Here is a 13,646-nt window from a genome sequence, read left to right as displayed (position 1 = left end):
CATGATTTCTTCCCTTTTTGTAAAGTTTGGACCCCGGATGCACGCATTCGTAGCATCGCACATCCCAGTTTATGCCACAGGTTCAGCACTTGTCTGCCTCAGAACCCTCTCGTGCCTTCTCGTGTTATTTTTTGCCTTCATCTACTATTACCGCTCTCACAGGCAGTGACTCCAGTGTGTGAAAAATAAATCCTTCCAACCCACTTTCCAATGCTTATGAAACATACATAATGTTGTTCTTTGGGTGTGTGTGTTTTAAATTTATGTCAATGGTTTTATATCATAAATCTCAGTCTAGTTCCTACTTTTTTCATCTCATGCTATGTTTTTAAGATCTATCCACGGTGATATATGCAAACCCAGTGTATTATTTCTGCCTGCTGCATGTTATTCCATGATCTGCATTCATCATATTTGGCTTATCTGTTTCCCTTGTCATGGACAGATAGGTCACCTCAAGCTCCTTGCTGTGACAAACCTGGCTGCCACCAACATCCTCACACATGCCTCCTTGTCACCCCAAGCAGGGGTGTTTCTAGGATACATACCTGGGAGAAGCATTGCTGTCTCCCAGATTGTTATGGGTTGAATTGAATCTCCCAACCAAAGGCACATTTGAAATCCTAACTCAGAGTACCTCAGCATATGACCTTGTTTGAAAACAAGGTTGTTTCAGGTATAATTAAAGATGAGGTCACACTCAAGTAGCCTGGAGCTTTAACCCTGTATGAGTGATGTCCTTATATGTTGTTTGGTCTCTAAGCCATCTCTGACTCTTTGCGACCTCATGGACTTCAGCACGCCAGTCTTCCCTGCCCTTCACTATCTCCCAGAGTTTGTTCAAATTCATGTTCATTGAACCAGTGATGCTATCTAACCATCTCATCCTCTGCGGCCCCCTTCTCCTTTTGCTTTCAGTCTTTCCCAGCATCAGGGTCTTTTCCAATGAGTTGGCTCTTTGCATCAAGTGGTCAAAGTATTGGAGCTTCAGCTTCAGCATCAGTCCTTCCAATGAATATTTAGGGTTGATTTCCTTTAGGATTGACTGGTTTGATTTCCTTGCAGTCCAAGGGACTCTCAAGAGTTTTCTCCAACACCACAATTCAAAAGCATCAATTCTTCGGCACTCAGCCTTTTTTATGGTCCAACTCTCACACCTGTACATGACGACTGGAAAAACCATGGCTTTGACTTGATGGACCTTTGTGGGCAAAATGATGTTTATGTTCTTTAATACAGTGTCTAGGTCTGTCATAGCTTTCCTACCAAGGAGCAAGCATCTTTCAATTTCATGGTTGAAGTCACTGTCCACAGTGATTTTGGAGTCCAAGAAAATAAAGTCTGTTTCCACATTTCCCCCTTCTATTTGCCATGAAGTGATGGGGCTGGATGCCATTATCTTAGTTTTTTTGCATGTTGAGTTTTAAGACAGCTTTTTCACTCTCCTCTTTCACCCTCATCAAGAGGCTCTTTAGTTCCTCCTCACTTTCTTCCAATAGAGTGGTATCATTTGCATATCTGAGGTTGTTGATATTTCTCCCAGCAATCTGGATTCCAGCTTGTGATTCATCCAGTGCAGCATTTCACATGATGTACTCTGTATAAAAGTTAAATATGCAGGGTGACAATATACAATCTTGACGTACTCCTTTCTTGATTTGGATCCAGTCTGTTGTTCCATATGCAGTTCTAACTGTTGCTTCTTGACCTGTATACAGGAGATAGGTGAAGTGGTCTGGTATTCCCATCTCTTTAAGAATTTTCCACAGTTTGTGGTGATTCACAGAGTCAAAGGCTTTAGCATAGACAATGAAGCAGAAGTAGGTTTTTTCCCTGGAATTCCTTTGCTTTCTCTGTGATCCAATGAATGTTGGGAATTTGATTTGGTTCCTCTGCCTGGTGAGAGACTACCACGTGACCATGGAGGCAGAAATTGGAGTAATGTAGCTGCAAGCCAAGGAATGTCAAGGATTAGCAGGCATCATCAGAAACTAGGTTGAGGCAAAGAAGGATTCTACCCAGAGTCTCTGTGGCCCTGTTGACATGTATCCTAGGTCTGCATCCGTAGGCTTCTGTGAATATTTGGACCTTAAAGCTTTCTTTTGATGATGAATACCAGTGATTTGGATCACTCTCATATACAAACACTACATCCATCCATCTATCCATTATTCATCTGTCTATACATACATTCATTTATTTCTCCATCTGTCCATCCATCCACCTCTTTATATATTATTATCCATTCCTCCATCCTTTCATCCATCTATCTATCCATTATCCATCCATCCTCTCTCTCCACAGATTTTTATTGAGTGCTCTCTCAGTTCTGGTGCCACAGTAATGAATAAGACAAGTAGTTCTTTGCCCTCATGGAACTCATCATTAGTGGGGAAGACAGACATTAAGCTAACAGTTATTTAGACACAAGTGTGATGAGCTCTGTAAAGGACAGATATAGTACCTGTGAGAGCAGAGAATGGAGGGTCATGGAAGACTTCATTGCAAAGGTGACATCGAAGCTGAGGCCTGAAGGGTGGGTCTGGATTGGCCAGAGGAAACATGGGCAGGAAGGGCCGCCCACCACAAAGAACAGGTGTGCATAGTTTGAGATTGGAAAGCATTTGGTGCTTGTAAAGAAGTAAAAGAAAGTCAGCATACCTGGTGGAGGGAGGGGGGGGATATGGCTGAATAACTGGCTGAGCCAGTATCCATGAGTGTGTGCTAGGGACCTATGGGTCAGCAGGGAAGCCCCACACTACATTAGGAGCAGGAATTACTTCCAGCCCATCCACGTGGCTCACTTCGAAGTCAGCTCCCTTCATTTGCTAAGGAATGGGCACAGCAACATCCACTCCATAAAAGAGGTGAGCAATAACACAATACTCCGGAAATGCCTCAAGGCGCCTAGGACAAAACAAAACAATTACATAAATCCATTCATTTTTTGCCATTATTAAAGTCCCACAAGTTAGTAACACACACAGTAAAAGCAAACGAAATGGCTGTGCTTAGCATTTACCTGGCTCCAGTATTTCTCGGAGACTAAAATACGACTTTTAGAGGCTTGTCTCATTTATTCTAGAACCGGGACTATGAAAGTGATAAAAGGTGGAACATTACAAATGAGGCAGCAAAGAAGTTGAGAGGTTAAGTCATCTGCCAAGGTCACACCGCAAGATGGAGAAAGAGGCTGAGGAAGAAGACAGGCTTCCTGCCTCTTGGTCTACTGCCAGACCCGTGACAGCCAGAGCAGGGAGGAATCGCTTCTCTCCATAATTGGGAATACTACTGAGAGCTAATTTCTCCCCACTAGATCTGCAGAGTGAAGAGCACTTGACCTGGAGTCTTGTTAGGGGGGCGGTCTGTCATGCAGACTGAAAACAATCAGCTAGCCTCATACTTCCATTTCTCTTTGGCTGCTCCTGTCCAGAGAGAGAGAGAGTGCGCGCACCCCAATCAAGGCTGTAAGAGCTGGGCTGCAACACATCCACGGAGGGCCGTCAATACTTGGGTTTTACCAGCACCCAGATTCCGAGTCGACAGCTCAGTGCCTCTTCATTGATTTAACTATCATTTCAGGTCCACAGCTCACAGCTAGAAACCAGCCTACACAAAACCTCACATTATGGTGCTTCTCTTCTTCTTGAGGACGCTACATTCCATTAGGAAAACCAAACAATTAGAGATGGGCTTGACAGATGAGCCTGGTGTTATTACCTCACTACAGAATTACAGGGCCATCCTCTTAGACGGGGACACCCCAGTACACATGTAGGATTTGGTCTACGAGATGGGCAGAATGTGGGGGAAGGTTAGGAGTTTGGAACTGGCATATACATACTTCTATATATAAACTATATAATCACCAAAGACCTACTGGATAGCCCAGGGAGCTACTCAGTGTTCTGTGACAACCTCTATGGGAAAAGAATTGGAAAAAGATTAGATATATGTACAAGTGTAGCTGAGTCACTGTGTTGTACACCTGAAACTAACACAACATTGTAGATCAGCTATACTCCAATGTAAAATAAAAAAAAAAAAAAGAATATGCCCAGGCACCCAACCCTCAGTGGTCATCCAAGTTTACTCTCAGAAGTCCTCAGGGGATTGCACTTCAGAGAGAGACCTTTCTTCTGACCTAATTTCAGAGTCCAAACAATGAAAATTAATTACTGCACAAGTATTGATTAAGTGCCTACTACATCTAGATCCTGGGCTAGAGAGCAGGGACATATAAAGGCTTTACGCTGTAGGTGTGGTCTGAATGCTCTCAGCACCCCACTCAACATACTGCTCTGGGTGTTCCCTGCCCGTTTCATCCAAGCTGGTCCTGGAGATGAAGCCTGTTTGTTATCTGTGGTCTAGGAGTTCAGAGAGTGGCCAAGCAAGGCTCTTTGATAAGGCAGAATGGGCTGGGCTTTGAAGGATGGGCAGAGTAGAGTTGGGAAAGGTTGGGGTGTCTGGTAAGACAGGCCAGTTCCCATCTATTTCCATCTTCCATCCGTGGACATCTTAGCTGATCCAGGACACTGGTGAGGTCACGTAAGGGCAGGCTTGTAGACATCTGCTTTGCAGACACACAACAGAGCACACACATGGAGCGTGCGCGCGCACACACACACAGAATCTGTCTATTCTAGGCATGCTCATTATCAGCTAACTTTAATCATCTTTAATGCTTGCATCTCAAATACCAAATACTTTAGTGTGTGCTGTCTATGAACACATACCAAAAATAGTTCTGGGTAGATAAATACATTGTGCCAAGAAGCTGGTTGATTGCAGTGTGAGTCACGTGAAGTCACTGCCTCTTGGATCCCTTCAGTGCCGCCGAGGCAGAACCTTAACACAGGATATCAATAAATAACTAATGTGAACTGTCTCCTGGCCCCAGCCAGTGTTGCAGGCAGCTCACGACCCCCAGTGGGAAAGCCAAGATGCTCTGTCCCTAGGCCTTTGACAGGATGTGTCTGCCTGAGGGTCGGACCTTGTGGCTGAAACTCTGCTTCCTGCACCCACCTCACCCCCAGGATGCAGCAGCTCTTGCAATGAGGTGTGCAATGGCTGCAGACCTGCATCATTTAAGGAGTTGATGAGGATCAGTGAAAAGGAAAAGTTGACAGTGCCTTCCTGTCATCTGCCTCTTTCCTTCCTCATTCCCAAGTACCTGATGCTGGCTACTGACTTATTTATCATAATGAGAATAAAAAGATTAAAAAAAAGAAGAGGAAGAATTACAGGAGTGTGCAGCCTTGTCTCCCACCCACCCACAACCCACAAGAGGAAGGACCCAGTATCATCTTGTAGTGGGTTGAGTGATGGCCCCCTCAAAAAGTATGTCCGTATTCTGACCCCACAGAACCTGTGAATGTGACCTTATTTAGAAAAAGCATCTTTGCAGATGTAATTAAATTAAGGAATTTTAAATGAGACCATCCCGGATTCATCTGGGTTGGTCCTAAATCCAATGACAAGCGTTCCCATGAGACACACAGAGGAGAGATCCACAGGGGCAGGAAGTGAAGCTGTGGGGGCACCAGGAGCTAGAAGAGACAAGGAACAAAAATCTCCCCTGGGGCCTCTGGAGGGAGCATAGCCTTACTGCCACCTTGATTTTGGACTTCTGGCCTACAGAACTGTGAGAGAATAAATTTTTATTGTTTTAAGCCATGAAGTTTATGGCAATTTGTTTTGGCAGCCCTAGAAAACTCATATACATTTCTTGTTGCATTAATGGAAAAGTGGGCCAAGTTGGAAAAAAAAAAATAGAACGGGGAAGCCAATAGGATTTAAATAACAGGTTGCATTTATGGGGCACTTACATGCCAGGTTCCCGCTCAAATCAGAGTGACAGAACTGTGTTTGTAATCAGCAAAGTGAGCCCCAGCACTCATGCTTTTAACCAGCTACCCTGCACTTCTAGAAAAGAATGGATGCTGTATTTGGAAAGAGAGATGGGAGAGGAAATGAAAAGTTAGAGCTGAAGGAGAGTTGGGGAGAATTTGAGAGTGACTTGGGGGCCAGATGCCATTAAAGAGAAATACCAAAGTTCCGAAGTTTTGCTTTACATTATAAATCATATTTTTTTGGATGTTTCCTGAAAATTCTGGTAAAGATTTAAATTGCTCTCTAGTTATCTTTAAAAGAAAATTTTTTTTTATATGACATAGTGCTGAGATTTGCACTTCACCTGCGTTTTACACAGGTTACTTTATACAAAAAATTCTTTATTTATTTATTTTGGCTGCTCTGGGTCTTCATTGCTGCACGCAGGCTTTTCTAGGTGTGGCGAGCAAGGGCTACTCTCTAGCTGCAGTGCATGGGCTTCTCATCGCAGTAGCTTCTCTTGTTGCAGAGCACCGCTCTAGAGCACAGGCTCAATAGTTGTGGCACATGGGCTTCGTTGCCCCGTGGCATGTGGGATCTTCAGGGACCGAACCTGTGTTTCATGCATTGGCAGGTGGATTCTTAACCCCTGGACTACCAGGTCAGCCTCTAAACGGGTTACTTCTTCTTCTTCTTCTTTTTTTTTTAAACTTATTTGACATGTATTCCTTGTGCTCTGGCTTATCTGCCAAACTCTGCACACTCGGTGCTAGGCAGACCTGCAGATAAGTGAGAACCAGACCCTGCCCTGGGAGCTTAGTTTATGAGGTGGGTAGGGCCCAGCAAATGAAGGTCCTTGAGTTTGGATGTCATTCTGTGGGCAGTGGGAGTTTTTACGTAGGGACAAAGTTGAGAGAGAGTGAGGACTGGCTCTGTGCTCCCCAGGCTGCTGGGAATCTCTGCACCCTCTGACTTCTAGCGGCTGGTGACTAAGTAGGTAAACTGATAAACTTACTGGACTACTGAGGATGAAAGAGTTTCCCCATTAAGGTAACACCATCAGATTTTAAAAGTTTTTTGTTGTTGTTGTTTTCCCCTCTAGGCTTTTTTAGTATGGGGTGGGGAGAGAATAGGAAATGGAGTGATGCTGATTGACTTTTTTCAAATCTTATCACTTTGATGGCCCCTACTGAACCCTGTTGTAGGTTTGGTCCTGGCTTTCAGAAAAGTTGCTTTGACAATACAGCTGAAACCAGTTTCTGTTCATCTTTGAGAATACGGCAGAGACACATCTGAGGTGATGGTACAGCTCTCCAGCTAATCGAATTCAGACCATGATCAGAAATTAACCTTGAAAGCCCTTGGAGAGACGTTCCACTGGAGGCGGTTGTGATTTCTCGCCGTCAGCCCAACACAGCTGGGTTTCTCCGGTTTTGGAGAAGGTTGTTGATTGCTCAGCTGAGCACCAGATGAAGCTGGCCAAATTTTAGAGGCTGTCTTACATGAAAACAGCAGATATTTATGCGCTGGACTCATGCTGAGGACTGAGAGGTGCTTGGGGCTGATACTGCATGCACCCCAGAGATGAAAGGCAGGTGAACTCTTGCCTTAGCACTTACAGGTATTTTAGTCTTTTCTCTTGTTATCATGCTATTGTTATTATTACTATTCTGCAGAGTCCCACAGTTGAATGAATGTACGGAACATAACTGCATACATTGTAGGACCAGACTGTAGCGTAAATTTTTCTTAAAAGTTCTTGCCTTTCACTATGAGAGTTATCCTTTCTCAGAATAAAATTTGGCCAGCTCAGCTGTCCGTGTGGCTCTGCTGACGGATCACAGTCTTCCAGCCAAGTTGGGTCTTGTCCACAGTGATCTGGAAGCCAATTTTCTGAATAAATCACAAAATCGCTCCAGAGTTGGTATATTTACCCCGAAACTCATCTTCTATTGCTGTGCACACAGAAGAGTTGTGAATGTACTTTGCATTTGACAGTATTTTATACAGCGTGGCATTTCCCGAAGCATGGGAAGAGGGGAGATCGCAGAGCAAAGGGGCAGTTTTAGGGACCCTGAGGGATGATGAGGTGCAGGGAGAGCAGGTGAATCCCATTAACTACGAAAGACAAGTCAGCTAGAAAAGATGTGAGGAGCATCTTCTCGGCAGACCCAAGAAAGAGCGACTCAATAAAAACACACAGCTGGGAGGCACCTCCAGACGGGGTCTGCAGCAAGTTGCCAGGCCAGGGACCTCAAGGGCCCAGGCAGCCCTTTTGCAATTAATTATCTGTGCCCAGGGACAGCCTGACATTCCAGTGGACTTGGGGTTACTTCTCATATTGTTGTTTAACCTTCCCAGAGCTCAGGTCTCTGCTGTGTGGCCTTCAGCTCCCGGGTTCACCTCTCTGCCTGTTTTCTGACCTACAATATGGGGGTAATAATAATTTGTGGGGATTACATGAATTATTGCACACGCAAAGCGTTTCCCAAGTTCCTGGCACATGGCACATAACTTGCTTTGTTAGCTACCAGTCCTGTTAGTGTGCCTGTTTAGAACCTGTGGTCCTACCTACAAGCTTTCATATACTGAGCACTGACTACGTGCCTGACAGCACTGAGCACCTTACATGATTTTAATTCTCACAACAGCTTCAGGAGGAAGCAATTACAAGTCCCATTGACCCTTGAACAACACAGATCCACTTACATGCAGATTTTTTTCAGTAAATACTATGGTCCTACATGACCTGTGGCCAGTTGAATCCTCCATGTGGAACCGCGGATATGAGGGCCACCTAGAGAGTTATATTGGGGTTGTTTTGACTGTGCAGGAAGGAGTCCCTGCCACTAACCCATGTGCTATTCAGGGAGCTGGAGGAAGACAGGACATTGGCCAGGGTCCCCTCAGTTGGTGAAACCTGGATTCAGAGTCAAGGTTGACCACATCCAGAGATCGGGTTTTTTACTACCACATCAGAGTATATGGGAGTGATTTTATGTGCCATGTAGGTGACATTTTATAAGAGTTACATATCTATTCTATTTAAATTTTCCTTTTGAAATAAGCATTCAGCATTCACTTTGGTACCCAGTGTTGGATCCCAAAATTGGAACATACAGAGAAAATTAAACAGTCCCTGAGAAAAGATGACATGCAAATACGTGAAGCGTTTCATATTTTTACAGTGTTATATGTCCATTATATCTAAATGAATGAACGAGGTAAACTTATTTAGCATCACTATTCACAATAGCCTAAAGGTAGCAACAGCTCAAATATCCATCAACAGATGAATGAATAGACAAAATGTGATAGATACAAACAACAGAGTATTACCCAGTCATAAAAAGGAATGACGAACTGATGCAGGCTACAACATAGATGAACCTCGAAGACATGATGCTGAGAGAAAGGAACCAGACACAAAAGATCACGTATTATCTGGTTCTGTTTACATGAAATGCCCAGAACTGGCAAATCCACAGGGACAGAAAGCAGATTAATGGTTATGAGAGGTTAAGAGGAGGTGGATACAAGAAGAAACTGCTTCATGGATGCAGGGTTTTTATGTTGGAGTGATGGAAATGTTTTGGAACTAGATAGAGGTAGTGGTTATACAACACTGGGAATGTATTAAATGCTCTTGAATTGTTCACTTTGAAATAGTTGTTTTTATGTTCTGTCAATTTCACTTTGATAATTTAAAAAGAGTAACTTATTTAAGTTTGAAGAAGGAAATTAATTTTCTTAGAAGTTAATTTAAAGAAGACTGTGAAGCAAGTATCTCATAGCACAGGGGGAGTGCAAAGGTGGTACTTAGAAAATATGGCACTGAATTATCTGCTAGAAGTTCAAGGCATCTCCATCAGGGTTGAGTCTGGCAGTCTTGAGTCTTGCCTGCCTTTGTTTTTTCTACCCCTGCATCCAGCTCAGTCTTCAGAAATACTTGTTGAGTTCGGCTCAGTCCGGCTTTGTTAATTGAGTTAAGGCGAGCTGAGTCGTACTGAATGCACCAGCTGGCTGGCCTGGAGGAGATCCAAGCTGAAGATGTTAAGAATCACACTAATTCAATAAGCGGCCGCAAGGTAGTCTAAGTAATGAGCCCACGTGCCTCTCCTTACTCGACCCACCCATGTTCCGCCTGCACTTTGGGAGCCTTCTCTCCCTGGAATCCCCTGTGTGTGTTTGCCGGAGACACCAGGCAAGACAGCGTAGGAGAGAAGGGAAACGGCAGCGGAGAAGTTTGTCTGCGTACAGGTGCGGCTCCAACTGCTCCTTCCTTGTCCATGCGTTCATCACGCACCTCCCGTACACCAGCTCATGCTCTTGGTTCTGATGGCTTTAGTTTGAAGCTGGGTGAGCACCCTGGAGAAACTGATTCATCTCTCTGCACCTTCATCTCCTCACCTGTAAAATAATAATAGCACCTCTTTTACAGATGAGGAGAGGAAGGGGGCCTTGGGGGGATTTGATGAAACAATACCCATCAAGAACTTAGCACACACTTTCGAGAACACTGTAAGCACTCGAAAAAGGTTAGCTATGATGATTAGCAGTGACTGGTGCTGCAGCGTGCTGGGTCTGAAATACATGGCAGGGCTGGAGCCCAGAGACCAGCTTTCCAGACAAGGAGGGCAGAGCAGAGAAGTTGTTTGTAAACATCTTAAACAGAAGCACATGGCTCACTCATGTAAGTTCTTCTGGGACGGTGATGTAAGCTCCCAGGACAAGGCAGGAGTAGCGGAATCTGACTGGTGTTCTCCATGCCGGCAGGATTTTACCTACAGAGGGGGTCCCCCGTGGCTGCCTGTACCCAGAGACCAGAGAAAAAGCCACACGGAGTTCCCCTCTGCTCTGCCCTGGGAAGCCGCTCCATTCTGCCTCCTTGGCTAACCAGTCAGTGAGACGTGGCAGGAGTGCGTGTGGTGGTCTCTGTCCACAGACCTCTAGCCAACCCGCAAGGTGGCAAGTGGGAAGGGCAGGACACGGGAACCCTGAGGTGTGATTTCTCAGATCCTGCACTTTGCTGCTGCCCGCGTGGCCTTGGCTAGGCTCCTGCCTCTTTCTGGCTATTATTGTTACTCATTTATGAATAAGTGAGCAGGCAAAGTTTGCAAAAAAAAAAAAAAAAATCACTGATTTTCAAGCTTTGAAACTATGAGAATCTGTTTGTTTAAATGAAAGTATTCAAGGGAATGAAACATACAAATGGACACAAGAGTTGTTACACAGCTGAGAGAAGGGCAGGTGTCCTATAGTCCCAGCAAGCAGTCCTCCTGGCTCCCCACCACTGTCTTCCTCCCTCCAGCAGCACCCACCCACCATCCATTTCCCCTTCTGGTAAGAGTACCCTGGTGTTCCCGGGGGGAACCACTCACCCTTACTCTATCCCTGTGACTCGGCCAGGCTTTAGCAGTGAGCATGTGATTGAAACCCAGGCAATCAGATCATTCTAGCCCCTTTGCCCTAGTCATTGGCTTAGCAATGGGCAGCTGAACCTATCAGAACCCACCAGACCCGACCCCGGGACTTTTCCAGGAGGCAACCAGGAGAAAGCCTCCATCAGACTCTGTAAAACAGATGGAGAGAGCCAATCTCAAAATGAAACCAAAACAGGGGAAAGCAGGGCCAAAGAGGTCAGGAGAGGCAGATTCCTGAAGACTTCAAGGAGAGCCTGGGTCCTGCCATGGCTGAAACTCACACAGCCCTTACTTCTCAGTTAAAAACTCCAATACACTTTTGATCTGGCTTAAGTCCATTCAAGTTAGGAGTTTGTCATTTTGCAACTGAAACCTCCTGACTAATACAATGGGCAAAGTGTCTCTAAAAATCCATACATCTCACCCCTGTGAAGTGAAAGTTGCTCATTCCTGTCCAACTCTTTGCAACCTCATGGACTGTAGTCTGCCAGGCTCCTTTGTCCATGGGATTCTCCAGGCAAGAAGATTGGTGTGGGTAGCCATTCCCTTCTCCAGGGGATCTTCCCCACCCAGGGATCAAGCCCAGGACTCCCGCATTGCAGGCAGATTCTTTACTGCCTGGGCCACCAGGGAAGCCCCACCTCCACCACACCCCTAAAGTATAAGCATCTATAAACACATATATGCCATTACAGCAGCAGCAGTAGCAAGACATCAGCAAGAATGGCTAAGGATTTTGAATACTCACTCACTAGTTCTCAAGTTGGCTACTATCAGTTCACTTTATTCTCTAAATGAGGGTTGAGAGGAGAAGCAGCAGACAAATAAATGCTCATTTTAAGCAGGAAAGGAGAAAGCAAGAGGCCAGATATTAATGGGAAAATGCCAGGGGAACGTATATAAGGCCTCAATTTTGGACTTTTTTCAATTAGATTGTGGGGAAGGGGTCTGCAGGGGACTAAGGTTCCCACAATTATGCAGGTGGGGCTGAGCCCAAGGGAAAACCTACCAGTCATATAACCCACCCCCTTCCCCACTTCCCTCTTTCCCCCAAGGCTCTTGAGGCCAGGGAAAATCTAGAGGAAGAGTTGAAAGGGATTTGTCTTAGAGAAGGAAGTGGGGAGGCCCGTGCTCTGAAATCGTGGATGAGCGCTTGACAAGCTCACAGCCAGCTCCACGCGCGTGGCCAAATCTTACTTAGCTGGACAGACCAGGGTCAGGCTTGTGCAGCCCCAGAAGAGCTGTTTCTGGGGACCGCCATCTCAGCATGCTATTGTGGTCTGCCCAGGAACCCTTGAAATCGAAAGCCCCGAGCTCCCCTTGTCACTGCTGGCGCACATAAATACCACCAGGGGGGATTTCCCACGGAATTTTTTGCAACCACTCAAATGTTTCATTTCCCATTGTTTGCCAGCCCCTCTCCGAGCCTCAACTGTCAAAGCAGCAACAAACACAGGCTGCTTTTCCCCCAGGACCCCACGGCGCTTGCTCCTGCTCCCCCTCCACGTCAGGAAGCTGGCGTTGGCAGGATTTGATCGGCTCGGCCAGGGAATAAGGTCTGTTAGTCAACTAGTGAAGCAAGTCAGCAGAGGGAATACCCGGCGCTACACAGCCCAGCCTGATGTGGAGGCCCGGTTTTGTGCCACACACACACCCCCAATTATTAGTATACTCATGGCGACTAATAATTATATTTATAGAAAGAAACCCTTTCCACAAATCCAAAGCACTTGACTAAAATATATACTGCAGCTCTTAATTTTTTGCTTTTTGAATATGAACTTGAATCATTTCTTTTTTTTTACCTGACCCAGCATGTTTTAATGGAATTCTAAGTAGTATTCCATACATCAAGGCTTAGAAAAGATCATCTTTATTGATTGAAAACATCTGTTTTTGACAGGCACTGTGCTGGGCGTGTGGGGGACCTGAATACCATAAAGCGGTGTCGTGATTTTATCACAACATGGGGTGGAGAGCCATAATCAGGGAGTTTATGCAGGGGATGTTGGTCTGAGGGCTGGTAGGAGTAGCCAGGCAGACACATCTATGATCTCTCACCAGTTGGCAATGAGTACACGTATTGTGTGCGGGGTTTCCCAGGTGGCTTACTGGTGGCCCCTGCCTGCCAAGTCAGGAGACGAGGGTTCAATCCCTGGATGGGGAATGTCCCTTGGAGAAGGAAATGGCAGCCCACTCAAGTATTCTCGCCTCGGAAATTCCACGGACAAAGGAGCCTGGCGGGCTATAGTCCATGGGGTCGCAAAAGAGTCGGACACGACTGAACGACTAAACAACACGTAGGATGCATGACCCTGGGCACCCAGACAAGGCTGGACACGTGTGACATAGGTGATTCTGTGAGGATCGGGGATGGTAAAGATACCTGTA

The 13,646-nt window shown here is 45.6% G+C and overlaps 1 non-coding gene across 1 annotated transcript; it reads left to right on the top strand.

Moving 5' to 3' along the window:
- Window positions 1-8,909: 8,909 nt before the first annotated feature.
- On the top strand, window positions 8,910-9,016 carry LOC136146185 (U6 spliceosomal RNA). Its single transcript, XR_010658918.1, has one exon. It is a non-coding gene; the product is annotated as a U6 spliceosomal RNA (small nuclear RNA).
- The last annotated feature ends 4,630 nt before the right edge of the window (window positions 9,017-13,646 follow it).

Source organism: Muntiacus reevesi, chromosome 13 (genome assembly GCF_963930625.1).
Source record: "Muntiacus reevesi chromosome 13, mMunRee1.1, whole genome shotgun sequence".
In the NCBI taxonomy this organism is placed as follows: domain Eukaryota; kingdom Metazoa; phylum Chordata; class Mammalia; order Artiodactyla; family Cervidae; genus Muntiacus; species Muntiacus reevesi.
This window is presented reverse-complemented; position numbering and strand designations above follow the sequence as displayed.